Raw genomic sequence first — 26380 nt, forward strand, 5'->3', positions numbered from 1 at the left:
TCAAACAATAGATTAGGGAGAAGGCATTTAGTTTTATCACTTTGAAAAGGTAAGCAACACTTCTCTAGTAGAAAGCTTCATGTTTCATTGATTTAATAACACAACTGGTTCCACCTAATATTGTATTAGTTAAAGAAAGGTAAATTGCACATAGAGTAATGTGTCATATCTGAAAAAACTAAAGTCAATGCAGGATTTATACTTAGGAGAAGTTGTGAAGTGTTGCTAATACTTAAAAATCAATTATATTTACTGTATGTGACCACTATACATATAAAATCATATAAAAGGACACTGTTAAAGAATGATTTGGGACATATTTATTGAAACTGTTACATAGAGTAAATCTAGGCATGATACTGTGATGTGTATTCTTATTCCTGATTTTTGTAACTGAACACATAAAAAATTATAACACCAGTGTAATTTGAACGTGATTTTACTTCTGCTCTTGTTACACATGTCTTAGTGATAATGAACATGACAAAAAAGTGTCTTTAGACTCATTTCATATCTGAATTACATTGATAAAATATTGGTTTCATCAATTTGTAAAATTATAAGTAATGATGATATTTCTACATTTATCAGCCAGGAATACTTAAAAGTGTACAATTAATGACAGGTTTTGATAAAACATTCTATTTATATTTTCAAAAACTACTATTAAATATATTTATTCATTTTAGAATAAATCAGATTGCTTGCATGCAAGAACAGCTGTGTGGATTAGAAGAAATACCACCAACTGGACCAAAGTATTCAACTTTTGGGTACCTTTTAGTTTAATTGTTTTGAATATTTTAATAAGTATTTTCAAGAAACCACCAGCTTCAGCATATATGGGAACCACATTAAAATGGAAATCCTTGGACCCCTACTGCGTCTGAAACTCTGGGGGCAGGAACAGTAATCTATTACAAGAAGCATTTGAGGTGATTTAGATGCATTTTTGATTTTAGAACTCACAGGTTTACAGATAAGAGGTTCAGTCAAGACTCAGGCTGGTCTTACACAGTAATGAGGACAGCAATAACATGCATTGTATGTCTGTAGAATTATGTCGATGATACTTAGAAGCAAATATGGAAAACAATGCTTAGACAATACTAAGAAGCCTAAGATCATTGTTTGTACAACAATTGTACTAAAGGTTCTGTGATAAAGAACCTCTGGCCAGTTTGAATGGGGTAATAGAGCAAATATGCTAAATGCAGAGCAGAAAGCTCACCTAATAAGGCTTTTTTTCAGATATTACTGAAATATTTCAGAAATGTCTCTCCAAAAGCAGATATACTTTGTTCCTTCCTCTTGCTCCACCTTCATGACATCTTCCTCTGTCTTTGACTCCATTGCTTATGTATTCTCACGTGCAGTGTTTTTGAATTAACTTTATTTGCTCTAACATGGCTACTACTTGCTTCTGACATTTGTTGGGTCATAACCACTATTGTGTTCTGTCGGTCTCTGTCTCTATGTTTGTGTGGTTTTGTGCCACCTGATTTTTACATTTCTTTTTATATATCACGTACTCAGACATCTGGAGAGAGACTGATTATCGATGCCTTTAAAACCAATGTGGAGCATACCTATTGTTCAGAGCCTTAAGACAGTATGTCTCTAAATACATCCATAAGAAATTAGATCAGAGTGAATCGTCCTGCTTAACAATTGCCAGTGAAGTACATATTTAATCTAAGATATAATTTTTCAACTACAGTATAGGATTGTAATGAATAACCAAAAAGCAAATATACTACACACAAAATAAAATATAAGAGGTAGAGAAATATTAAGGAGGAAGTGGTATTGACTGAATATCATCCTTGGATCTCGCAGGCTACCGGAGTTAGTGACTCATCCACAAAGCAATGCCTCTGCCATGATCAAAAAGAGACGTTAACATGAAATAAGCATATCATGAAAGCTGGTATTATACACGTCCTTTCTGGTTTTAGTCATAATCAAATACATAAATACACAAACATAACACTTAGGATGTTTTGAGCTTGATATTTTAAAAATCAAATAAGAAAATCAAATTGTGTGAAGCAGGAGCCCACAACTGCATCCCCACCAGCCCATGGCCTGTCAGGTACCTGGCATCCTGTGTCCTCTTCTACCCCCTCTCCTCTCCATAGCCAGGGATCCAGTGAAGCTCATCTAAGCACCCCACCCCACCCAAAACTGATCCTTGGTGCAAAAAAGGTTTGGGACTGCTGACATAAAGGATTGAGTGAGACAGAGCCTAACAATTTCTCATTTTCACCAGGCATGGTAGAATTAACAAGAATGTTCTGGCAGTGTTAGTGAGATACTCTGGATGATTTTAGGATTTTAATGAACCATGATCCCCTGATGCTTCAACCCCTCCAGTATCAAATCATGATTAGCGCGCATCAAGATACATTTATTCCTATGACTGCCAGAGCAGCTAACTGTAGAAAGAATGTCATGGCATGAAAAGAGCATGTGTTTGGGGTTTGCAATGAGCTGGATTTGAATTCTTGCGCTAACAAGCTGCTCAGTCTTCTCTCAAGTAAACCCACTTGCTTGTTGGTTACCAGGTTTTATCAGCCATTATTCCTAGCATACTGTTCAGTGTCCTTTAAAAATAAGGCTTGAAAACAAGCTTGTAGCATTTCCTCCGCCTATTTTTACATGAACACTCAGCACCTCAATGTCTGCAACGAGTACTTCAGAACTCACTTGAGATTATAATGCCTACCCTGTCCACCTCAGAGGACTGTTGAAAGAAACAAATGAGCCTCACTGAAGAGGACTGAGTGCTTCCAGGAGACAGAATAGCGATTCAAACACTCGCCAAAAGCTTGGAAGAGGATCAGCTGGGAAGAAACTAGGAAGACAGAAAATCAGCAAAAGGAACAGGCAAAAAAGAATTGATGATTTTCAATATAATATACCTGAATTTTTCCTCCCCTAATATGATTCAAAAATATAAAGAGTACATCTCTCAGGTATAAATGAACATTGAGGAAGGACAAAAGTAGAAAAAAATTGGAGAAGTCATTCAAGGTAGACAAAGAAAACAGAGCAGCTGCATGTCAGAATGTTATGTGCTTAATTATTTTCAAAGAACCTTAAAGGATACATCTATATAATCATTCATATTTCAGAAAGTCAAGGATCTTTTGTGAAGTTCAGGAGCACAGAGAGAAAACTGACAGAATAATCATGAGAAAAAAAGAATAAAAATCTCTGGAATGCTTTCACCCTGAATGTAAGTCAAAAAATGCACTTGCAAAGAATGAAAAAGTAACATTTAATTTAAAACATGTTATTATATATTTATAATATTCATGTAAAACCTGGCAGATTGAGGATTTAGACAGAAGAAGCAGTTTATAACTGTGACAGGTACATAGATTTGATATAGGATAATAATTGAGCTTTGAAAAAATATACCACTTAAAAGTGTTTAGTATATTATGCATTGCAATTAGATATGAACATGACATAATTCCTCCTACATTTGAAAAAATGTAGTTACTTTGTCAACATAACAAATTCAGTTAAATTGTTTATAGAATAATATGCTTTGAATGAAAAAATTAATAGATGAGAAACATTTCTGAGTTTTAATGTAATCTAATGTTGGTGAATCAGTTCACAGTGGAAATAAAAAGTAGGACATAGGTAATACTGGTGAGATTACAGATAAAAAAAAAGTTAATTGGATGAATCAGGTAGTTGGCCACAGTTAACATCAGGCTAAAATAGACATATTTTGGATTTTCTGCACAATAACCCACATTCTAATTACTGGCTTATTTTATGTCTGGTGATTAGGTTCTTTTTGGAACCGTGTAAATGCACATGGACATTCCATTGGAATAGAGAATCTAGCAGCCATAATATGGATTTGTGTGTCATTGTCTAAGGTTTTAGTACTAAAAAAAGCTGCAGGTAATCTCATTCTTATGGCTAATGCAATAGTTTTTTTTTTTTTTAAGTTGGAAGTTTTGAATGGCTAAATATTATGCAGAATAATAGAATATTCATCCATGGAATATTCATCAACTTTTCAAGTGTGTCCTTTAATATGCTGATTCATCAAAGTGAGCATATAGGGTCGGGGTCACGATCTGTACTGTTCGGTTGGTGCTAGGGTAGGGGGGCCATTGGTCATTACATTTAGCCCTAATGCCAGCCATGGCATCAACTGGTTTTGTTGCTTTCTTGGGTCTCCAACTGAAACACAGATGAAGCCTAGATGTTATCCTTGGTTTGATGAAAACTCTGTCTTTGTAGTCAACAGACCTGAGGCTTTGTTCCTAAGATTATTGGATACAGATCAGATCCCCATTGTCTTGATGGCTGAATGCTTAAGTGCATGGTTGTGTGAGGAAGAAGGAAACAGGTGAGTCAGGGTGCTGAATGGGGCTAGTTTGAATCAGCCATTTGTCTCAGTTTCCCTATTTCAGTTGTCAAGGAATTTTCCTAGCTTCTTACTATCTTGCCTCAAACCTGGTAAGGACTTAGATCACTTGATTATGAGGATGTCAAGTCTGACATCTGCAGGGTAGGGTGGTAGACTGGAAACTCAGTACTTGATGCTACACTTTTGAAACAGAAGTTTTGCTCTTAGAGAAAGCTCAGTCCTTCAACTGTTTGATGAGGCTGGCCCGCAGCATCCAAGTTAATCTCTTATACTTAAAGTCTACGGATAGTAGATGCTAACCACTCTCGATACGTATTTTCCAACACTGCCAAGCAATTCTCCAAGAGAAAAATGAACATTCTCAGTGAACAATGACCAGTTGTCTTACAAATTTAACTCAAGTTTGACATTACTTTGAGATAGTGTCAGATCCACAGGTTAAGAGCTCAGTTACACAAAACTGTCCCCACTTCAGATATCAATCTTAAGTCCAGGTTATTAACTGTGCTCTGAACTGACTGGCTATAAATTGGTGATTCCCAGGATTACCTCCTTGGGTTTGATTAATTTGTTAGAGCTGTTCACAGAACTTGGGAAGTAAATTTTCTTACTAGATTACCAGTTTATTACAAAGGATATTAAAGGATATCAGGGAATATCCAGATACACTAAAAGATGAGTATATCATCTGGGCAAGTATATTTATTTTATTTGATTCTATCTGGTTTTCTGTTTTTATAAGCATATTTTTTCAGATTAGTTTACACTTGTAGGTTAACTTTTCACTGCTTTTATAAGAAAATCATTTAAATTTCAGCATGTGTTTTCATAATAGATAATAGTGCATAAAACAACACAAAAATGAACAGAATTTTGACTTTGCCTTATCAATATACTATGGAGAAGTTTCTTCCTCACATCAGGCCTTAAGAAAGAAAAATGTGGCAAAGTTATATATTATGTTTCTCAACCTTCCTAGTTGATCCTGAATTATCTTTAAGGCCTCTTATGACAAATGCATGAGATCTTACACCTTCTCCCTTAACTGATTTCCCAGCTGCCCGAGGGCCTTACATGTAATATTTCTACTTCATCAAACTTAACTATTCCCATGCCAGTGTTTCTGAAACAAAAGTAATGTGTTGATCCATTTTAAAGGAAAATGATTTTCATTACCTTCACCACTGGCTTATTTTCATTGTGATGATATTGAATATATGTAAATTTAAAACTAAGTATAAACTATACCAATACTTTCTACAAAATAAAAAAAGGACCTTTAACTAAAAAGATACTTCAAACCAACATATTTGCAATTAATATTAATTTTATGTGTAGAAAAAATTCTGAAAATGTCTAAAATTAATTGCATCTCTTACTATTATTATGTATAATATTAGCTTGTACAGAAAGCTTGTACAGTTAAGGTTGGCATATCTGTATAAATTATGCCAGACAACTGTCAGACAAATATATATTTCCAAAATTTTCAGTCATATTTATCATAATTTCTTAAGACTGCTCTGGATCCTTTTTTTCCCCTATTAAGCAATGTCATGTTATTTAGCACTACTCAGTTATAAATAAGGACAAAAATGGGTTAGCCAAAAAGTCTTTTTATTTTTTTCTGTAAAATAAAAGACCCATTGTTTATTTTCACTATATGGATTTGGGTATTTTGAACATGTCAGCTGTTTTCAACTATTGGCTTCTAGTGGGTAGAGGCCAGGGGTGCTGCTAAACATCTTCCAATGCATAAGACAGCCCCACAGCAAAGAATTACTTGGCAAAAAATGTCAATATTGTCAAGAAACTTCTCAAACCACTTTTGACATGTCTGATCAGTCATAGCACCTTCTCCATATATTACACAAATCTTTTGTTTTATTTCAGTTGCATTTGTACCTTTCTTGAAATAATAAAGCATAATACACTAAAAATGTTACATACCTTCTTCCATCTTCAGTATTGAAAATGGCTACACAAAAAATTAACCAATTTTGATGTTTTTAAATGCATGCTGATATGACAGCTGTCAAAAAACAATCTAACAAAATTGTTTCAAATGAAGTTAGAGAAAACTAAGCACTACTAAGCCACTGTATAGAGAAAAACTAAATGAATTTTTTTGCCAACCCAATACCTCTATGACTGGTTACAAGATGATGTCAAGAATTGATATGAGGATTAAACGTAAATGATTTAGAATACTTATTTTGTTTTTGGACAGCATTAAAGTAAAAATAAAAAAAATAAAAAGAGTCACACAATGTACAGATAATTCCATCTAAAGTTCTGTAATTTGACAGCTAGTGGTCGGTGGCCTTAGTTTGAGACACATTGATTAATCCCATGAATTTAGGAAACTCCCCTGTGGATTTGAGGTCTGCCATTTCTCAGTTGTGTTACAGTATATAATTTAATGACTGTTTTAAGTTTCTTGTCCTTTCTTCGCTCAACATGGAAATATATATATTTCCTCTCAGAGAGATTTCTTATAGATATGTAATAGTGTGTATGCACACACATATAATACATATATAACTAAAAAGATAGTGCAGACCTAAAAGGCTATAATCCTAGAGAAAATGCAACACACACACACAGAGGATTATTTATAGTGGGTATGTGTATATTGTCCCTAACTCAACATACATTGTCTCTGGCACAAAGCAAGCATTTGGCAATCGTTTTTAATTGCTATATAGTTATCACATACTGTGCGTTATTTTTGTGTTTCCCTGAGGAAGTCAGGCACTTTGGACTGGCATGGTCCAATCACTATTATTGTTATCATCATATAAAATTGAATAACTATTTCAGTGATTAGATAACTACCCCTCCAGCAATATTAACTTGCAGCAAAGGTTTGTCCCTTCCAAAGATCAAATACCACAACAGGTTTAAAATATGAGAATCCTGAAGAAGGGTAATTGCAGACCTCCCAATGATACAGTGAGGAGATGTTTTATTTAGGGATTCACTTAGTGTCATTTATATAACACCAAAACAATTGTATTTATTCTACATAGAGCTAGTTCACTGGCTACACTAATCATATGTATTTGTGTCTGGGTGTTTTTTTTAATTATGTAATTTTTATAGCAATGAATGCTCAATTTCCATTGTGAGAGGATGATATAATAAAAAAAGAGTGAAACTTCTTTCATAATTTTTGACATTTTAAATTACTAATTATATAAATTTGCATATTGTTTATATCAAAAAGTTCTATGGCTCTATTTGCAGGACTGTTGTCTCCATTTCAATTCTACATGTCTGATTTTAGATGTCCATGACTTAAAATGCCATCAAATGCCTATATTTACAAACAATGATGCTCAGGTTTACTGAGCATATTTTTTAGTGTTTACATATTAATATAATCTGATTTACAGTACTAAACTTCTATGAAATATACATCTAATTGAACATTTCTGCAGAGAATAAGAAATAACTCAATTAAACACATATTAGCTGATAAACGTTTAGTCCTACTACTCATGTACTTATAAAAACTAAAAACAAATTTGGAAGATAACCTAGGCTTCAAAGCAATTTACACTCATATAGAAGCCATCAAACAATTAAAAATCCAAGAGAGTCTGTGTAATTGTGGACCAGCTGGTGCAGTTCAACCTTCCTCCAGAAAAGACTAGATAATATGGAAAAAATGTATATATTTTAATTAATCTAAACACATCAGAAGTTTCAAAGGGCAGCCAAGAATTTAATGGCTGCAATCTCAGAGAAAAGGAAAGAGTTGAGATGTGAGCCCAATATTTGGTGTCTATTTACTTCTTGACAAAATCACCAAATCTAAAAATGGAGGAAAAGAGTTGAAAAATTGTTAGATAACTAGGAGGGCAAAAAGGGAAGTTCAGGCCTTGCAAATGAGAAGGGGCCCAGCTAAAATAAACAAGTTTCAATTGGCTTTGAAAGGCAGTTTCTTAGATGTACATAGACCAGCACAGGGACTCAACTCATTTTATACCCTTTACATTAATGTATGCTACTTTCTAGCTTTAGTGCTAGATAGACACAAACACAATGCATTATTTCATTAAATAGATTAAAATGAAGATTTTTTGAAATTATTATATAGTCACTGAACATGATGAAAATTTAGTAACCATAATTTGTTTTTAAAAGGTTTGACCCCAAACCTGGTGAAAATTAAATAATAGACTGGAACTACAGATATGTATAATTAATACATATAAGAAAAAAACTTAAATATAGAAAAATTTAGCAGGGGACTAAGAAATACAAATAAACCACTTAATGAGAATTTCAAAAATAAAAGGAAAACTCATAAAATTAAAACTTCAATATTAGTTTAAACACACTGAACGGATAATTGAAAAATCAAAAATATATTAGAAGAGAAGACATATTAAATCATAGAGAAACAGAAATTGAAAATTAGGGAAAAGTGTGTATATTGAACATTGAATTAATCTGTGTTAATGAAAAAGCAATGTTTTTTGCAAGAGACAATCCACCCCACAGTTAAAATGTTTTTAATGCAATGTTTCCATCTACAAAAGGATCAGGAATATCCACATTAAAACATAGCCATGTGTGGTTATTTATATTCTCTTCCTAAATTCTTCTCTTCTACATGTTAATACACATGCACACAAACTAAAACAATTGCGCAAAATACACTCATCTTTTAGATACATAAGTTTGAGGAAGTCCATTGTTGAGATTCTGCCCCTTATCTCACAACTTTAATGAGCAGATGACAATAAATCCTTTTCAAATTCTGCAGCATTTCTGGGTAATTACAGACTGAGTATAAAATTATGTGATGTGATGAAGTCATAAATTTAAAGTAATGTGAGTTGTAATGGTGTAATACAGTAATCCTTTATGATAATACAAGATACACAACTTCCTTGAACATATAAACTTTAGAACTCGTGACACCTATGCAGAACGTTTTAAGTTTGATTGTAAAAAAATGTATTGGTCCAGGGAACACAAGCTGTTACAAGGAAGAGCTTCACTTCTTCTGGCCCATGGTTTCTATATTCGGCCATAGTAGTTTGAAATGAAAGATGATTTATGTATTTAAGCTTTTATTTGCTTATAATCCTTTTTTCAAAACATTTTATATCCATTTAAGCTGTATCTATGGGCAGGTTGTAACCTATTTTATTCTTGAAAACATTAAAATGAACAGTTAATTTCTTTTTGAAATATGAATTCTAGGCCCACTTAATCTTTGTGTGCCCTTGAAGAAGCCATTTAATAAATGTAGGCCTAAATTTCTTCATCTGTAACAGCAGAGAGTTCCTTCCAGTTTTAAAATTTTATCACCATCAGGCTAATCATGTGCTACTTTCTGCCTTTTCAGCAAATTGCTTATAGTATTGTGTTTTATGTTCACTTGTAATTCATTCAGATGTTTGCTGTGATGAAATTGAACATTTTAATGCTTCAGTTCAACTTTCAAAGATATAAATTACAAAAAGAAGTAAGCCACTTAGTAAAAACTAATGAAACAAAACAAATTATCCTTTTGATGACTATTTATTTGCACTACCTGTAATTAGTTACATGACTGATAGTGTAATATGCACAGCATGCCTTAACTCTGGGTAAACTAAGTTTAGCAAAATCAGAATTTTGTTTTGTAATCTGACAACTGCTACTGTGCTGAGCAGAAGATGTTGCCTGGAGACGAATTCCAGCATTCGAAGCTTGATATTGTCTAAAATGAAAGAACATTATATACCAAGCTTATTGCCATGATGGCTTCCTGCTTTCTGAATCAAATTAGGATTATAGCTGGAATCGAAACTAATAAAAGAGAAACCTTTATGTTTCCATAAAAATAACTACTAATGTATACCCAACAGTAATAAAATGAAAAAATCCTGGTAAAATTTATAAAGTATAAACTATCAATCAACAAAAATCCAATAATGCCTGAAAGTTCCTACCTCTAAAAATGCAAAGGTAAAAGTGAAGCTGGAAATCATTCAGCTGTCAACCATTGTGACTTTGCATATCACCTCTTAAGTCGTAGTGTTGTTTCTCATCACTGGGTCATACAGAAACTCTTGGATTTCTTTTTGAATCTGAGATCAACACTTATGGTGATTTGACCCCAAGTTGAAGCATTTACTACTATCTTAATGAACTGGAGGATATTTAATAAAGGTTTACTATTTATTAATTATTTTGGTAATAACAGAGCTTTTGATGAAATTAAGCCTGGGAGGGAAAGGGGAAATTAAACAAGACAAACAATGAGAATAGGGTAACAATTTCAGAAGCATTATAAATGTATTTGACTTTCTAATTCTAATTTCTGCTTTTGTTTTGAATATTACTGAATGTTTGTCCTCTTGAAAGGCTGCCACTTGCCATCTTCTCTGCCAACTCATTTTGTACTAGTTTTACATGGGTCAAGAATGATTCCTAAGAGTTTTATGCCACCGTGGTGATGCCATCTCCCAAAATAAAACCAGAATAGGTAAATAATTTGAAATATGAACCATTTGTAAAAAAGAAATTACTAAAACTACTGGTGTATCATGAACATCATGATACATATTCATGCATATATCATACATGGTACATAAAATATGTGTATTTTATAATTTGTGATTCTTATGTATTTACTATTTTAACAAAACTGTATTAACATCTATTATGTACAGTTAACTTGTAAGAAACACTGACTGAGAACTTAAATTGTCTAAAAGTTTAGTAAGTCAATTATTTGGTCCATATAACTAGTTGAATAATGACTTTAAATAAAATAGTATATTCAAGTTGAAACAGCTTCATCCATTTTACTAATAGGAATGCCACATAATCATATTGGATGAAATGGGTCAAGTATAGTTCTAAGTTCATTGTCATGAATAACGGAATAGTGCAGAATCCTAGAGGCTACCCTGTGGCAAGTAGGTTGCTGGTCCACTTATCTATGTGTAATGTGATTGTAACAGAAAATCGTGATGCCGTGCTCTGTATCATTTCATTGCACTGTTTAGTGACCCTATAGGTGTACTGCACCTGTTCTGGAAGGCAGGCAGAACCAGGTTCATTACTGTACTTCTCCATTTTTCTTCTGTGTGTTTTTTTCTGGCGAAAGAGTAGCTGACAGTGAGCAAGTACACCTTGGAAGTCTTGGTGAAGGGATGCTCTAGAGGCAGCGGTCAGCCAGCAGGACACAAGAGGCAGTGGATAAACCTCCCAAAGTCCTCCTCTTCAAATGAGAATATAGCAAAGTGTACTCCATATTTCTCAGAATGTCCTAACAAGGCTGTGTCCAAGTTATTCACATCAGCAATCCACTCGTCAACATCTTTTATTGTTTTACCTCCCTCCCGTTCTCCCCACCCCCACCCTTCTCTTGCTCTTCTTCAGATCAACTCTAAACAAACTACCACACGTTTCACAGATCAAAGCTGTGTCTTATGATCAATCTGCTTCTGAGAGAACCCAAAATAAGGGTTTGTACAGCAAAGAAGAAGTTATTTTGTTTGGTTTGGTTTGGTTTGGTTTCTCAATGCAGTTAAACTGAGAAAAAATGGAAAGCCATATTATGTAACAAAATATCTAGATTAGAAATCTAAAAACATATTTTGTTTTTTTTCTCTTTTTTTGGTACTAACATGTTACATAATTTTTAAGCTATTTAATGGTTTTGATAATACATACCTTGAAATTAAAAATAAGTTTCTGGAGTGAGAATAGTAGGAATAAATGACCTCTAAAATTGCCTCCAGTTTCAAAGAATTATACACTAGAAACCCTTTAATCTGATGTCATTATGACACATTGTAAATTAATTAACTGACAGTTTGGTTAAAATGACACATAAAATGACACATTCACAACTTATACACATTATTTTAAACCATACATGTACATTAATTTAAAAATCTTGCCTGTCACAAAGAAATTTTGAGTATGGGTTGATTTATTTTCTTTCTTTCATAAACCACACGCACAATAATGTCTTTGGGGATTATAGCAGAAAACTAACTTAAAGACACTGTTGCTAGAGATAACTTTTACTATATTGGCAATCATATTTCAATATGCCAGATAATGTATAGTAACATAAAACCCAGAAGATATATAGATAAAAAGCAAAATTTGATCAAAGCAATCTATATGATGTAATCCAGAAACTTCAAAGATCTACTACTATTAAGAAAACATTTGGGCATAATGGGCGTCACAGAATTCAAGGTAGTGGGAGAAAAATAGAAATAATAATAATAGAAGATAATACCTTAATAATAAGGCCAAAGCCTAAATATTAAAGAGGTATTAAAAATGAAACAGCACATATATTTTAGATCTAGTTGATTTAAGTTAGACGATCTTCATAGTAAATGAAAAATAAGTCACTGAGGAAAATATTACAGCAATGCCTGTGGAAATAAGGATCATAGCCGATACTCAAAAAAAAAGGAATTCATCTGTTTGGTCTTAACAATCCCATATTTCTCAAAGAAAGTGTTTGGGCAGGGAAACACAGAGTGCTGAATGCCTTGTGGCTGACACACACTGCTTCCACCGAAGGGTATTGATTCTTCCAGATAGAAGAGGACATGGAGCTCAGCAAGAGTGAAATTGCTTCCAAGTTCAGATCTCAAGCAGGGGGTGACATTTCTTACTGGAGCTCTGAAACACCCCATCTCACTGAGAAGAGGCAGAATAATTATATTATTGTGTCTGACGGAGTACACATGCAATATTTTAACACAGGCGCAAAGAGAGGTAGAAATTCATAGCATCACACAGAAGAAGCCCGAATTTTGTATAACCTATTGGAGAAAATTAAAGCTACTATTAACACTAGAATCATATATACTTGAATTATTAGCAGTGTTTAGATCTCAAACAGATAGATTTTTGTTGCATTTGTTCTTGTTACTAGTAGTGAAGATTAGTTGGGCTTTTCTTTTTCTTTGGCTTTTCTGTTATTTTTTGCTTAGTTTATTATTTTTGTTTTCTATACCTTCTCAATTTAAGTTTTTGGGTTTTTTTGTAAATGTTTTAGCATGTCTTGTTCCAGATAAATTTTGGCTCATATGAATTCTATCAGTGTAGTGTGTGTGAAATGTCAGGTTAACAGGGACTTGATTTAACAAGCCACAGTCAGTGTAAACTTTAAAACCAGTGTGATTTACTAACAGAAAAGTTGACACTTGCTGGATTCTTAAAGATAAAAGGAGTTTTATGAACTCGAATCTCTGTATCACAGACCACTGTGTACTAGTTATATATCTGTGCACACCACGGGGCTGTGAGGGCCTTAAAGTTAGGGCTGGGTTGTAAGTCATAAATACATGTTTTCTGACTTCTGATGACATATAAAATTAATTATCTGAGTGATTACTTTGATTAAAATTGTTTTTGTAAAGACAAAGACATAAATATTTATAGATAATCCATTTAGCTATCTATTAAAACATGGCATGTGAACACAGAAAAAAGCCACACCAATACTTACAGCTACATATTTGACAAGTATGTCTGCTTTTTCTCTTTTAACTTAAACATGAGGGACTATACTGTGAAGGCTATCCTGAATTAATGATTATGTGCACATGCATTTCTTGTCATGCAGAAGGTTCAACTGGACCACTGTGTTTAGAAAGGTAGGGGTAGATAATTAAAAAAGCATGACTACTATCATCTGGGAAAAATTTTTGATCTTGTTCCCCTGAGTTCCTTGATTTAGCATTTTTGAAGGATTCAACATCTGGCAAAATGTACACATTTATCAACAGCTGCTTCTGAATTGACTGAATAGAAAAGCCATCCTCCTCTCCTGTGTAATGTATGGAATCTATTCACACAAACTCTGCCTAACCTTGAATACTTGTCTAACGTGTAACATGTTAACATTAAAAGAAAATTGAGAATGACTGCACTTACCAATATTGAGAAGGAATAACATAAACTCTGAAATAATTAAAAGTTAAAAAAAATATAAAATTAAGCCCTGGCTGGCATAGCTCAGTGGATTGAGCACAGGCTGTGAACCAAAAGGGTTGTCGGTTCGATTCCCAGTCAGAGCACATGCCTGCGTTGGGGGCTAGGTCCTCAGTGGGTGACACATGAGAGGCAACCACACATTGATATTTCTCTCTCTCTTTCTCCCTCCCTTCCCCTCTCTAAAAATAATAAATAAATAAAATCTTAAGCAAAAATATTATCTATATAATTAAGTCAAATAAAAATTTAGGAAACTAAGGTGTATAAATATATATATGATAAATAATAACACATTTTATACTCTGGTTTCTCTTCAGATCGTATAAATCTTTTGCCTTTTACAAATTATATATGATAAATAGGAACAAGTTATTAAAAATCCTTTTCAAGAGGATGTTTTCCAAAAAAAGCAAAGGAGGATATTAGATATGAGCTTTAGAGTAGTAACCATGGCAAAAGAGAAGGCAGGCTCTGGGAACCAGCTGAACTAGAGCTGAAGACTCTGGAGTGCTAATTTCTGTCTTGTGATCCAGAAAAGTTAGTTTTAATTTGTTCAACCAGTTTCCTCATCAATTTTTACTGAGTTTCTGTAGATCATGATGGTAGTAATCTTTACTGTTGTACTAGGTGTCAGATAAGTAAGATATTTGCATTGGCCTTATACAATTTATTGAATTTGGGGGGACCAACATTTTGTAAATAAAGAACTCACTAAATATGAGTTTTCCTCCTCCCCACTGTCTTCCAGTTCTAATTTGTAGACAGCAAAATGAAAACCATTTTGTTGATATAAGAAAACTCTACTTACATGTTCATGTTGTTGTCATAATAATTACTGCTGTTTTTAACTTGTCCTGACAAGGAGTTGAAACCATAAAGAGCGTAATGAATCAAAAACAAGGATGTTTAATATTCTGTGAAAAATTTTAGTTTAAAAACTAATATAATTTCCCTTTTCATAATATTTATAACAGAAACATTTCCTAAGAAACTGCTATAACAATTTCACATAATTATCTTCTTTGAGTGTAGATTATACTCATTCTCTAGGGCAGCTCGCATTTTGAATACATTTCTTGTCACATTTTTCTCTGTGGTCAGCTGTGAGCACAGCAGGAGAAATAGAATATAACTGAAACTAATATATTTGATCTTTGCACAGAGGAAAAACCTCATAACTTCTTAATGAATAAAATATTGTTTTTAGTTAAAAGCAGTAGTATTTAATCTAAAACTAAGTTGTATGTGTTTTCTTCTCATACAATTATTTTTTACATTTTTAAAATTTTTTTGAAATGTTGTAACTATCAGTGAAACAGTATGATTGGATTTTAGTGTTTACAAATAAAACCTCCTTCTTCTTGCTTCCATATTTAAAATGTATTGAATCCCCGTGTATTAATCTGGTGTAGTTCTAATGTAATCTTAGAACTACACCAGATTAAGTTGTGTTTCTTTCAAATGGAGACAAGGTCTTCACATTTCTTGTGAAGATGCAGGACTGAAGGATGAATATAAATTTAAAATCCATTAGAAAAAATTGCAATACTCTCAGCCAAATACTATATGATTTCACTTATATGTGGTATCTAAACAAAACAAAACAAAACACACCCACAGATACAAAGAAAAAGCTGATGCTTACAAAAGGGGAAGGGGAGGTGAGATGGGCAAAAAACAATAAATACTATTCTTGGCTCACAGGGCTGTGGTTTGCTGACACCTACTTTATTTACTTATATCATCTTCTACTGAATGCATTGGGTTGACAGTGGTTAATACAACTACATGGGATTCAAGGGGACAGTTCAGTAAAGCATCTGCATACTGCATCAGGTGTGCACCACCTGAAGTCAAGCCTCTCATTTTCTCATGTGCCCGCTTTGGGCACTTCCACTTCCCTCCACCCCTGTTTCCCTCTGGCTATCCCCATACTGCATGCCGTTGTCCATGTCTACATGTCACACATGTATTGCTTAATCCCTTCATCTCAGCCCCTCTACACCCCTCCCCTCTGGCAGCGGTCAGTCTGTTCTAGGTATCTATGCTTCTGTTTCTATTTCATTTTTAATTATTTTGATTAGATTCAACATCTAAATTGAATCTAGTGGGCAACAACTGCTGAGTAGTATGTCATTGTGTAAATGTACCGCAGTTTTTTGATCTGCTCATTTACTGATGGACACTTGAATATGTGCAAAAGCAGGGAGCTGCCCTTATCTCTGCTTTCATAGATGATTGTGGATGATACCGTCCTGCAGTATCCATTGCGGCTGCAGATGCTCGTCGAAACCTGTTAAAAACATACACAGAGACAACCAGGTCCTGTGGGGGAATAAGAACAAAAGGGCCACTCCTCACGTAGGGAGAGCCTTGGCCACTCTCTCTCCTGGAGGGTGCCGCTTGGCCACCCATTCTCCTGGAGGGCACCATGGCCACTCCCTCTCGTGGGGAGAGCCTTGTGTCCATACCCAAGCAGGCTTTTATTGAGAAAACAGACTTAGTTTGTGGATTCATAATCTGGCAGAAAAGATCAAAAGAAGTAGGTGACTTACAAAGGTGCAGACAGAACCCCCGCTGTGATTCTGGGCAGAGATTGGGGTTTTATCTAACAGGGCTCAAAGGGCATTTTTGGTTTCCTGTCTGTGCCTTTCAAATTCCAAGTTACTAACATCCTCCAGCAAACAGATCTCACAGGATCTTGCATATTCTATGTCCCAGGCCTGATCACCCTGGGGGTCCACTGTTTCTGGTCTGGGCCACACCTGCTATCCTGAGTTAACAGAGAAAACAAAGGCAGCCAGGAGACTTGGATTTCTCACATCCAAGAACAAAGACTCAAGCTTTGACAAAGCCAAGGAGGCAGGGGGTTGGTGTCGATCTCCCCTTCATTTCCACAGCCCCGTGAATTTCTTTCCTCAGACCATACCATGTGATCGAGTCTGTCTTAGATTTATTCTCTTTCTTAGAGAATTGTTACCCGTCATTGACTGCCGATCATGCCAGGGAAATAAGTTTTGTCTCCTTAGTGGCTCCTGGTCTGGAGATCTTTCACTCAGCCTAAGTCACGGGGGGTTACAGCTTCCTGAGACCAGGCAGGGCGGTCCCCAACAGATGATGACATGTAAGGAGCCATCACATGGACTGTGAAGCCACCAAAGCCAAAAGGTCATTTCCTTTTTAATGGTCTAACTGCTCACAATATACTGTTCAGGATATTTTACAGTGCAGACAAATGTATCTTGATGTACCCATAGATGCCTGGACTACCCATCATGAAGTTTCAGAACTGTATGTAGATCAAGATGGCCTCTATATATATTTGCCCAGATCCTTTGCCCATTTTTTAACTAGGTTGTTTATCTTCTTGGTGTTGAGAGGTATAATTTATATATTTTGAAAATCAACCTCTGATCAGATAATTGACAAATATGTTCTCCCATGCAGAGGATTGCATTTTCATTTTTTTGATAGTTTCTTTTGTTGTGAAAAAGCTTCTCAGTTTGTTGTAGTCATTTATATTTTCCTTAATTGACCCTTTCTTTAGAGAAATAATTTTTTAAAGTAATAGACAATAGAGAATTATGAGTTGGAAGAAGTTTTTCATTCTAATTGTAAAGATGGTGTTCCTTTGTTTCTAATGAGAAGTAGTGCTCATTCATATCACTGTTCATGGAGAATGTGTTTTCCCTCCCTCCCAACTCTTGCTGGTTACTTTTACTACACCTCCTTAATTTAAATATTTACTTTAATATATTTCCTCTTTGTATTTTTTATGAGTCTTTGGCTATTTAATGCCCAATTGTGTGTGTGTGTGTGTGTGTGTGTGTGTGATTATGTGTGTGTATGAGCATAGATTTAGATGCCTGAGATTCCTAGGCTTTGATGTAAGGTGACTTTTTCAAAATTTTCTTACCAAAATTGGGAAATTTTGAACTTAATATCTTAAAATATATTTTCCAGTTAACTCCATCTATATGTGATTCCAACTATATGCATGTATACTTCTTATTCCCTCCTGCATATCATTGAGGCTATCAGGTTTTCTTAACCTCTTTTTCTCTTTGCCTGTTAGTTTGCATAATTTCTATTATTTTGTCTCCAAATTTCCTGAGAGTTGCAAGAAGCATGCCAAGATCAGAAAAGCACATGCAAAATTTTAAAGTCATGAAGTAGGATATATTTTCATAATTGCAATAATATTGTGGAATTGATAGAGGTCAGTGTTACTGAAAAACATTAAAAGAGTACTTACTTGAAATTTTAAATAATTATTTTATTTTTTCTCTTTTTAAAAGACTTTATTTATTTTTAGAAAAGAGAAGGAAGAGAGGGAGAGGAACATCAGTGTGTGGTTGTCTCCTGATTGCCCCCTACTGGTGACCTGGCCAACAACCCAGGCATGCATCCTGACTGGGAATCAGACCAGCAACACATGGATTCATAGGCCAGTGCTCAATCCACTGAGCCACACAAGCCAGGGCAAAATAATTTTTATTTTAAACAAACTCTTTGTGGCTGGTGGGGCCCAGTGGATTGAGGGCTGTCCTGTGAATCCTTGGGCTGCTGGTTCAATTCCCAGTAGCTACATTTGTCTAACTACATATAATATATATAAAACTGTAAGGACTGAAAAGGTAGGGGGGTGATGGCTGTGTGGGGTTGGTAAAGGGGGTATGGGACAATCTGTAATAGTGTAAACAATAAAATAAAAAAGTAAGAAATGCGCTAAAGGAATCACTAAGGGTAAACAATGCAGTAAGAAACAAAAAAATGTAACTAAATTATGTTTTAATAGTATCTACTTCTTAGTGGTCTTCATTAACATTCACTATTAAAATTCTCCTTCCGAAATTTCAAACTTTATACACACTGTGATAAACAAGCATTTTATATTCACACTCCAGAATGAGAAGTGTTATGGTGCATTACTTTAGATCAAAGGGGAGAAAGTTGGAAGACAGCTGGTTGTTTCAAATCCTACGGGCCTAGGTAGATCATCTAACTTCTCTTAATCTAATATTTTAACATTTTATACTTATTCCACAAGGGTATTTAGGGTTTAATGATATAATGGAAGTAATGCACATGGAGCTTTTCAAAGAAGGTGGTGTTATGTGCAGCCCCAAGTAACATTGCAGATGACACTGCAAACTCTCTGTGCATTTGCTGTTCATTATCACCATAAGAATCAACATGTGCCAGATTTTAGTGATTTCCTGACTAATTTTCACAGATGCATTACTTTGTATTTTTATAGAATAATACTCGTTCATTACATTTTTTAGACTTTTGATCCTAAATATTTTTAGATTTAACTGTTCTGCTTGCTTACCTGATGGTTTAGTATGATGCGTTAATTACTTTAAAAATGCTGTTTTCTCACAGTCCCCTCCCTCCGCCCAGGGTCATTATAAGGGCTCAGGACACATATGACCTACCCACAGCATGTTCATTGGCAGCAAGCTCAAGGGTGATTTATAAGCATGCTTTCTTAATTTATACCTTATAAACTATAGATGCCATTCACCTTTACTGAAAGCTATCTCAGTATCAATTACTTAAAATTTGGGGTTTGGGAGTATTTCTTTTGTTTTGACCTTTTTTTTTTCATTTAAGCAGTGTCAGGAGAAGTCTGAATGTTCTCTTTAGCTTAAATATAGTCGTACTCTCTTTATCATCTATATTTTTTATTATTTATGAAGATATTTATGTGATTCCTGGATATAATGTTACTTTCCAAAATCCATTTCATTCTTTAAGAATTACTGATTGAGCCCTGGCTGGTATGGCTAGGTAGATTGAGTGTGGGCAAGTGAACCAAAGGGTCACAGTTTTAATTCCCAGTCAGGGCTCATGCCTGGGCTGCAGGCCAGGTCCCTAGAAGGGTGCACACAAGAAGCAACCACAGATTGATATTTCCCTCTCTTTCTTCTTCCCTTCCCCTCTTTCTAAAAATAAATAAATCAAGTCTTTTTAAAAATACTGATTATTGGCCCTGGCTGGCGTAGCTCAGTGGATTGAGCACGGGCTGTGAACCAAAGTGTCGCAGGTTCGATTCCCAGTCAGGGTACATGCCTGGGTTGCAGGCCATGACCCCCAGCAACCACACATTGATGTTTCTTTCTCTCTCTTTCTCCCTCCCTTACCTCTCTAAAAATAAATAAATAAAATCGTTTAAAAATAAAAATAAAATAAAACAAAAAATAAAAATACTGATTATCAGCTAGGATTAGTGTATTTCTATGTATATAAAGCCAAAGATTACTTAAAGCAAGAGAAATCTATAGTATCATATTCCAGAAGATCACTGGCATTTTTGTTTATCTGCTAAACATACTATTCTGTAGGAATCATATTTTCATATTTTAAAATTAAGTTTTAACTGTTAGATTTTATTTTCAGATGTGTATTACATATAAACAATAAATTTGCCCTTTTAAATTACGAGCAGTGATACTAGTGGGAAATTGAAAATGAGATTGCAATATTATTTTAAATTGGAAAGTAATGGTTTGTGGCTTCTGTTGCCTAGCAAATCCCTGCTAGATGCCTAATGGTAGGTCAAAGGAGGCCAATATATCAAATAATTATACCAGCAGGAATGTGATAAGAACTAGGGTAGCAATACACAGATATGTGTGTATAGAGAGTAAATTGCAGAAGAGAGGTTAATGAGTTCTGATGGGAGTTATTCAGGAAGCATTTCAAGAAATTAAAAAAAAGAACAACTTTATTTTGGACCATGAAGTATAAAAATTATGTGTAGAAGAGGGCATGAAAAAATAGCCATGGTCCTTGATGCCTAAGGCTTACTGATTTTTATGTAAACACTCATGAAAACCTATCCATACCTTGGAGTCCCTGTGCTCAGTAGTAGCTTCAATAAATCTCGCCCAGCAACTTGCAGATGTAGGACAACAATCATTTTGTAAGTCAAATATGTGTTTTAGGGATGAGAACTGGTACCATACGTGCTGGCTTTGAGGCTGTGAGGCTTTAGCCTGGAAGAGTTTACTACCCCATGACTAATACAACAGCAACCATAACTTTGGGCTGCTGGCACCACGAAGCTGCATGGCTGGTACCAGGCAGCTAAATACTCCAGCTGAACAGCTTATCTCAAAATCTAATTTCCGAAGATAAAACAGGTGACATTTCTTCCCAAATTCTACAGACCAGGTGTTTCACATCTGTCTAGATCATTTAGACTTGATAAAAATCTGGCACAGACAATATAGACACAGACATATCCTTGTTTCTATTTGAGAATCAGCATGCCTATGACATTTAACAATATTGGTGTACCAGCACAAAAATCCACAGGCAAGCAACTTATCTCTGAAATCAGAGTGTCCATCGGGTATTGATACAGGTGAGACAACCCCCTTAAAATAATTCAACACAAAATACTTAATCTCTCTAGCCTTACTTACAATTTGAAGAAAGAAAAACAAGCATAGGCAGTGGATACACACACACAATAACTCCAGTCTGAGGTTAACATATATAAAGGCTGTCTTGATCTGTGTACAGTTCTGAAACTTCATGATGGGTAGTCCAAGCATCTACGGGTACATCAAAATATATTTGTCTGCACTGTAAAATATCTTGAACAATATATTGTGAGCAGCTAGACCATTAAAAAGGGAATGGCCTTTTGGCTTGGGTGGCTTCACAGTCCATGTGATGGCTCCTTACATGCCATCACCTGTGAAAGCAGAGATTAGGGTGGTTCCCTGCTTTTGCACACATTCAAGTGCCCATCAGTAAATGAGTGGATCAAAAAACTGGAGTACATTTACACAATGGAATACTACGCAGCAGAAAGAAAGAAGGAGCACCTACTGTTTGCAACAGAATGAATGAAACTGGAGATTATTATGCTAAATGAAGTAAGTCAGGTGATGAAAGAAAAATACCATATGATCTCACCTATGAGTGGAACCTAATCAACAAGAATAAACAAACAAACAAAATAGAACCAGAGTCATGGAAATAAAGAACAAATCACCGACACTGACTAGAAAGATGGGTGAGATGGGATAACGGGGGAAAGAAGAGGAAGGGTCAAGTTAAGGAACATGTGTAAAGGACCGGTGGACAAAGGTAATGGGGGAGGGGGGGATTGAATGCGGGAGGCAGGCATTGGGTAGGACAAGGGAGAGTAATGGAAGAAAAATGGGGACAACTGTAACTGAACAAAAAAAAATTAAAAAAACAAATGCTTGAATTTAAAATTATTTCTTGAGTGCTTTAATATGTGAAAAATATACATTGCTGAATACATATTTCTAAATTATATATGTTAAACTAAAAAGCCACTAATTTTTCCAATTTTTCCCTTCTTATTAAAAACACTGCCCACCCACTAACCATCCTCATATTTGTTTATAACTCACTGTACATATTCACTGAGGATGCTCTCTTTAAAACTAACTTTACCTTTCATCCTCATCTGTTTGTGTAAGTGATATTATAATTCATATACTAACAGTTTGTCAGTACCTAGGGAGGCTCTGAGTCACTTATTAAAACTTTCAAGATGTCATACTAGTATTCTAAGCATAAGGAGTACATTGAACAGCACTCTATCTGAAATAAGTGTATTTCAGTAGGTACATCATAGTGTGGCCCTTTTCCACATGTGCCAGACACAGATGTGTTAGAATCTAAAAAACAGCTACTTTTGATTATTTGATATAAGAGGGACACAAGGACACCTCTATCTTTCCATCTTTTTCTTCTCATATGCCCTTCTACCTGGGAAGCAATAAGACCATCCTCAGCTAACCTGGATGCATAAACCTCTACCCTCCGAGTGGTCCTCTTAAATAGATAATCCTTGAACTGAAGTTAGGAAGAGTTGAATTGTTCTGAATAAACATAAATGGAAAAAAAAACTTAGAGCTTCCTTGGTAAAATACTGAAATCAACTAAAATTTGAAAATCAAAATTGTATCCTCAAAGGTGGATTCATGCCTAAAAATTATTTTTATATTTTAAATTTATTTTCTATTTTTTACCATGAGAATAGCACACTTTGTCTTCATTTAAAAAATCAGAATTATCTTGGACTCTTTAGCCATCATTATCTGCCAATCTATTGCTTAAAATTGCTTTAATAAAATGTCCAATTAAACTTTAGATGTTTTATAATGAATATTAAATTAATAATCACCAATTCCACAGTTGCATTTTAATGAGACTTAGTTTGTAGGCAAGCTTAACCACTTTCTACTTGCATGATATTTTGCAGTCATTTAACCCTTTAAATGTATAGACTTTTTTTCTCTAAAATGCTCATGAAATAACTACATTATGGTATTGTGAAAATGAAGTGAGAAAATAACAATACAGAACAAATCATTAAATATGCTCAGTTAATTTTACAAGGATGTACAGTTTGATCTGTTCTCCTTAGGACTAGATGAGGATTCATTACTAAAAACTGTACATTAAATAAAGCTTTTGATGAATTTATATTATCATTTTTAATGTCAAAAGATTATTGGAAGTGGCATATTGCTTTAAATTATAAATAAAATCAAAGAATGCCCCGGCTCTAAAAATATAAATAAATATTTTTCCAGCATTATTATAAGCCATTCCCCTTTACACAACCTAAAGTAATTATTATATTTACTCTTCACCCCATAGCTGAGTTGCAGGTGCTGTTCGTGCATCATCGCTTTGGCTACCTCAATATGGATTATCAGGATGTACTCTGAAGCTGAAAGCCTATGTCAATTAACTACATGACTGTGCTTAAGGTCTCTATTGTTGCAGGAGTTCTGTTCGGATTCATTCAGTTCCACATCATGTCTTTGTCATATCCCACATTATTCTCCTGACATTGATTCCTTTGCTTCTGGTTTTCTTGGCCAAGTTGCAGGTTAGCTTTTCAAATTAAAATGGTAATAAGTAATAGGCAGAAGAGAAAACATTACAAATATAAAGAATATTCAATGAATAGCTATGCAGAGAAAGAGAGAAGGAATTGAAGGGAGTGAGAGGAAAGATTCAATTACTATGAAATTGAACTATGAACTTGAACTATTACTATGAACTTGAATAATTTTATCATATTTCTTGTAAACAAAGGTGAAGAGAATGAGAGCTGGGATTCTATTATTCTAAATATCCAGTTATCTGGACATTGGGAAAATAACTCTAAGTCTGGGGTTGTGAGAGGTTATGTTTCAGTTTGTATAAATTTCTGGTAGATGCTTTATGTATAATTTTTCATGCTGTTTCCATTTTGTCTTTGGCATAACTATTGATTCCTCTGTGCTTCAAGTTTGAATATGCTTAGGTTTCACATCTACATACATATGTAAGCCTCCAGAATTTAGATGCTGAATCCCGTGGCTTCAGACATTTATCTTTATTAGCCAAAGTGTTCTGATGCTTCCTTTAACAGAGAAATAATTTATTTTCAATAAATCAAGGGATTTCTACACTGACATTAAATTACAAGAAATATTTTTAGATAACTTTAAATTTTATTAAAGAGTACCCAGGATAAGGCGAGAGTATCAGATAAAATCCCACCACTATATTTTTATTGTTTAAAAACTTTATATACTCATAAAATTATTTCTTAAAAAATACATGTATGAAATAAAACACTACTGCCCTGGCTAGTGTGGCTCAGTGGATTGAGTGCTGGTCTGCAAACTGAAGGGTCACTGGTTTGATTCCAGGTCAGGGCACATGCCTGGATTGTGGACCAGATCCCCAATAAGGGGTGCTCTAGAGACAACCATGCACTGATGTTTCTCTCCCTTTCTTTCTCCCTCCCTTCTCTTCTCTAGAATAAATAAATAAATAAATAACACTATGAGCAATTTGGATTAAGTTGGGACAACATTAAAGTTTCAAAAATTATCTTAAATCTGTAGTAAAAAATATTTTTCAAAGAAGTAAAGAGGGGCAGAAAGGCAGCCAAAGAGGAAGAAAAACAAACAAACAAGGAAATGAGAAGGGAAGAAAGAGAAGAAAAAAGGAGAGGAACATCCATTCCTTCATTTCTGTGTTTCTGCCTAGATAAGTTTAAAGCATAAGAGTGCAAAACAGTTATATTTTCTTGTGTCATACCTATGACATACACAAACTTATGTTGCTTGCATCCAGTAAAATATAAAACATTTTATGTATGTGCACATATTAGGTATGGACATTGAGATTTCTTTTCAGTTTATTATTGCCCTTTCTCTTTTGTCAACTTTGAAAAGAAATGCTACTTGAAAACTTTTGACAACTTTGATGTGGAATACCGTTTTTGAGACTATTGCATTCATCACCACTATTCAGTGAGACTAGGTGGTCCTGACTGATGTAGGTCAGGGGATGAAGCATGATCCCACAAACTGGTGAGAAGTCACCAGTTTGATTCCCAGTTGATGTCTCTCTCCCTTCCACTCTCTCTAAAAATAAATAAATATTGAGAAAAGACCAAGTAAAGAGCAACCAAATTTAAATTTTTCCTTGAAAGAAAATTAAGACCATTGAACTCTTGAAGTGCTCATCAATTACAATATCTAAGCCTAATGCTATATGACAATAATTTGAGGAAAAGAAAGATACATTTCATTAAAAAGTCCAAAATTCAGCAAGTAATATACATATGATGCTATAATTTTGTACATATGGCATATGTTATGATGTGAGATTAGTTAGAAAAGGAAAGATGAATTCTAGATTGAAAATTAAATTAACTAGGTAGCTTTTTAAATTACTCTGTGTGTAGACCTTCCACAGACAGCAGTATGTGAGTGTGTGAAAGAGAAAATAATATATGTTTGCCATAGACATCTTAGCATATGCAGCATAAATGACATACCCGTGGTCAGGGAATAACTCCCTGGAAGATGGTGTTGAAGATGGTAGTTAGAGGCTATCCAAAGTGTGGTATCAACAGCATTCAAGCAAAGAGAATGACGTGAGAGTGGAAAGATGAACAGTGTGATCAATGGTTAAGTTGAAGGTGAGAGT

This window comes from Phyllostomus hastatus, unplaced genomic scaffold (genome assembly GCF_019186645.2).
Source record: "Phyllostomus hastatus isolate PE091 unplaced genomic scaffold, TTU_PhHast_1.1 phas_contig_58, whole genome shotgun sequence".
Taxonomy (NCBI): domain Eukaryota; kingdom Metazoa; phylum Chordata; class Mammalia; order Chiroptera; family Phyllostomidae; genus Phyllostomus; species Phyllostomus hastatus.